The following is a 4,527-nucleotide window of genomic DNA, read 5'->3' as shown; positions in this document are numbered from 1 at the left end:
CTCTTTCTCTTTCTCTTTCTCTTTCTCTTTCTCTTTCTCTTTCTCTTTCTCTTTCTCTTTCTCTTTCTCTTTCTCTTTCTCTTTCTCTTCTCTTTCTCTTTCTCTTTCTCTTTCTCTTTCTCTTCGCTTCGCGATTTACCGCACACGGAGAAACCCTCACATCACAACCTGCTCTCTATGCGCTGCAACAGTCTATGTGTCTGAACACAGAGCCATATTTTCTATATCAGAATAAATATACTTGTTTATATCGTGTTTATTTTTCAGACTTAGTGGACCTACGCCATTTTAGCGATGCGGTATCTAATACGGTCTAGTACGGCCTCAACACAAAACTTCAAATGCGTTTTTCTCGAAACTAGTTTTTCTCAAGTCTTCGTTCGAAAGTTTTCTCCACTTGTATTTCGAAAATTGTTCGATCCATCCGAATGAACCCACCATTATTCGAGTTTTCGTTCGTAGGTACGAAAAATATAATATCTCACATTCATGCGCTTCTCTATGTTTCTAATAGTTGAAGTGCATGTTCCTTCCTTGTTTATATTATGTATTTTTCGAAACTGTTCGAACCGTGTTATAAGAACGATTGCAGAGATCGGTCGTATACGGTTACATAGATCTTTGCATGTCGTCTTGTAATGGAATATTTGAAACAAATGTTAAACTTTGAGGAAGAATATCAGCCTTACTCTTATTTACGGCCATATCTGATTCGAACGAAAACAAGAATAAGTTTCTATAATATGTTGTTTGTAAATATGTAAAAATATCTTGGCAGCGGTGGGATTCGAACCCACGCCACCGAAATGACTGGTGCCTTAAACCAGCGCCTTAGACCGCTCGACCACGCTACCGTGTTATGAGGCCTGGATTAGAACCATGTTTTTTTCTGTATGCAGTTTATGAAAAGTTCATTCTTAATCTTATTTGCGTTCGAATCAGATACGTTTGAATGGTTTGTCCATTCGTATCCCTATTCACGTTCGGAGCACAATTTTTTTTATCGTTCGAACGAACCTTCCAATTTCAATTTTCGTATGAATTCGTTGATGTACGAAAAATATAATTGTTGGCATCGGTTTGACGATTCGATAATCCAAATATATCACATCATTGCATTCCTCTATGTTTCTAATTGTTGAGAGAAATTAAAATGCATCTAATTACATCAACATTTTTACGTTTGAAACAGGTCTTCTTTAGGAATATAAGGAGATAACCTCCCATATGGTCTAGTGGCTAGGATATCTGGCTTTCACCCAGAAGGCCCGGGTTCGATTCCCGGTATGGGAAGCGATTTTTTTAGAATTCTATGCGGTCATATAGCTCAAGATTCGATGAACGAATCCGTTGAAAATTGTCATATGAACAGATGTGTAACTACTAAACACTATATTTCATTCCAAGTGGTTCAGAAAAATGTTTTGTTCCTCCAGGGTCCACTTCCGGTAATACTTTTCGCCTCGTCCAGCCGGTGCCCCATCACATAATTGGGCAAACATAAACCAACAGTCTGGATACAGACACTTGCACCGTATTTGTCAAGCCAATAATGAATATTAATGCAAATGTTGACTGAAGCCAAACATTGAAGTGCTCGCTAAGGCGAAAAGGATGAGCTGGCTGGGAGGAGATCTGTCTTATGCACGGGGCGCAAATCACTGCCGCCGGTCTTGGGACAACCGTGAAGAACGCCGGCAGCTCGGGCCAGCCGAGATATACCCATCCGAGTTCAGAGCGCGTTAAATGGGCTTACCAAGGAGCCATAAAATTGATTTACTATGTTTACTTGTCGTTAGCATGCTCGCTCGTTTCTGCCGAGGAGATCGCATCCTGCAATGTAGTAATAATCCCCATATATAAATGGGTATATATGTATATTCTCCCACGTAACAGGCGCATTGTCGGTCCTTGCGAAGGATTCGGATCTGGCGCGCGGTGTCCGGTAGAAGGGCATTAAATTACCTCTCTCCCGAATGACTATTTTCCCCAGTTTGTAATAGCTGCGACGGGTAGCCCGCCTGAATCCTATTTCATTGCAACTCAACCGGAGAGGCAGTTACTCATTTGCCGTTCGACATGCATCAGTGGGTGACAAACGGTTGGCATGTTCACTGGTTCTGCTCCTCAATTTACATCAGTGTACTCGCATCGATGTCGGTCACTGTGCGTCTGACGTTTGAATCGCAAAATGAAGAAGCATGAAGCAATGGATAGCTTGTCAGACATGAAGGTAATTACTGTTTACTTCAATCAACAGTGGATCTACTGGACTTACGTAGCGCTTGGGCTGCCATCAAATTTCAAGGTCTAGACTCATTTATGATGACCATATATGAAATGAATGAATAGAATACTTCATCGAGTGAAATTTCACCAAATACGAATGACTGAACGTATAATCGAACTCAAAACAACGTCCACTGGCGTTCGTTCCATCAATCATCCTAATTGACATTTATGGTCTTCAAAGCCATAGCGAACTGTTCGCTACTTGGGTTATCCGCTTGTGTACACTTGTGCAACAAAGTTTGCCTATCGCCGCATGGATGGAGAGGCGGAAGACGATGCTATCGAACCCTTCAGCAAACCAAGCGTCCATGTCCCGAGAACCGGGAGAAAAAATGTCCGTGTATGAATTGGCAGCAGCATACATTTGCATATCGCTCCCATTCAACGGTGTGGAGCGCAAAATCGGTGCAGTCAACTTTTGAACTCCCACCGCCATCGTGCCAACGCTGGGCAACTTGTGGTGCGAGATGCCAGAGAATGAAGGTGGTGATTCTTCATCACACTCGCACTCGCTGCTGCTACTCTGTTGCCCTGTGAAGCCTTTCTGTATTTACAATTCAAATATCTGCGATGAACAACAATTGATTCCGAGGCACCACCAGCTGAATAGTCAATTTGGATCACTGGGAGTGGGTACCGATGAAGGGGGTGGGGGGGGCGGTTGAGTATTGATCAATCTTTTCCGGAGTACCAAGAAAGGAGAAGCTGCGATATCGGTACACAAGGAAGTATTTGTAGGGTTCATTGAGTTGATATGATAATTGTTTTTTTTTCATTTGCTGTTGCAACATTGTTGGTGGTATTAATTTTGCTTTGTGATAAGTATATTGCTTAACATATTTGACTTTTCCGGAATAATGAGCTTCTCCAGGATAACTGAATCTAATAAATTTCATTGTAAACAGGCTTCTATAACTATCTACAAATGATACATAATGGCTCTCACATATAATTATATTTATCACGACAGATTTAGTCGTAATTGGGTATAGCAAACATCGCTTTTCCGATATGCAATATCGTAAAATTAAACTAAGCGACATAATGTATACATATCAGGCAGATTCAGTTCGAGAGTCACATAAACGTATAATTTGAATCAATGTAGTTCTGCGAAAACTCGTGTTACATGTTGTATCATTCAACAGTAAATCTCATTGGATCATAATTGAGGACACATTAGATCATACTGCAAATTTGACACATCAGGATTGTTGATGTCTATTTCAAGACGGATCCATGGTACAAGGTGCAGTCGTTTGGTCACTGAGTTGGATAGGAGAGCGGTATATGAAAACAGTACGAAAAAGTACGTTTTACCTGAGGCATTAAAGAGAGAGGTTGAACACAAGCGCTCGAAATTCTACATTTTCTCAATAAGTTCGGTGGTGTTCAGCTGCTACTAGTATTAGTACTTTTATTGAAAAACAAAACACATTGCTTCCAGAAAATGCTAAATCACATAACTTGGCATATAAGTCGCATAAAGTTGTACAGGTCGGACTCGATTATCCGGAGACTCGATTATCCGGGATTCGATTATCCGGAGTATTTTATTTTTGATTTTCGGAAATTTTGAATAATTTGTATTATAATTCCATATTCAATAGCCAATATGGGTATCAAATGAAAGGGCATGACTAGTAGGATACAGTTATTTATGAAAACTGCAAATCCAAGATGGCTGCCACAACAAAATGGTGGATTACATATTTTCTCAGAACCCCATCAATATCAAATGGGTATCAAATGAAAGGGCTTGACTAGTAGAACACAGTTATTTATGAAAAATGCAAATCCAAGATGGCTGCCACAACAAAATGGTGGATTACATATTTTCTCAGAACCCCATCAATATAAAATGGGTATCAAATGAAAGGGCTTGACTAGTAGAATACAGTTATTTATGAAAAATGCAAATCCAAGATGGACGCCACCACAAGATGGTGCCATATTTTTATTCCCAACCCCTTCAATATGGGTATCAAATGAAAGGGCTTGACTAGTAGAACACATGAAAAATAAAAATCCAAGATGACCGCAGTTCCCAAATAACTGATTACTTTCTAATGGTTTTATTCAGCTTGCCCTGGTTAAAAGTATAAACCAAGCTTTAGTATCAAAATACCGATAATTCATTGTTCTTCCAGAAAAATACTATTCAAAAAATTATTCCTTTGGACTTTGAAAATTTGTACGTTATAACGAGGGTACGCTATATCGAAGTTTCCCTGT

General features: G+C 39.8%; 2 non-coding genes across 2 annotated transcripts; one reads left to right on the top strand and one right to left on the bottom strand.

Annotated features, from left to right (window-relative positions):
* Positions 1-772: 772 nt before the first annotated feature.
* On the bottom strand, positions 773-854 carry Trnal-aag (transfer RNA leucine (anticodon AAG)). Its single transcript has one exon. It is a non-coding gene; the product is annotated as a tRNA-Leu (tRNA).
* Positions 855-1,221: 367 nt separating this feature from the next.
* Trnae-uuc (transfer RNA glutamic acid (anticodon UUC)) lies at positions 1,222-1,293 on the top strand. The gene has a single exon. It is a non-coding gene; the product is annotated as a tRNA-Glu (tRNA).
* Positions 1,294-4,527: the final 3,234 nt, after the last annotated feature.

The sequence above is a fragment of the Toxorhynchites rutilus genome, chromosome 2, assembly GCF_029784135.1.
Source record: "Toxorhynchites rutilus septentrionalis strain SRP chromosome 2, ASM2978413v1, whole genome shotgun sequence".
In the NCBI taxonomy this organism is placed as follows: Eukaryota; Metazoa; Arthropoda; class Insecta; order Diptera; family Culicidae; genus Toxorhynchites; species Toxorhynchites rutilus.
This window is presented reverse-complemented; position numbering and strand designations above follow the sequence as displayed.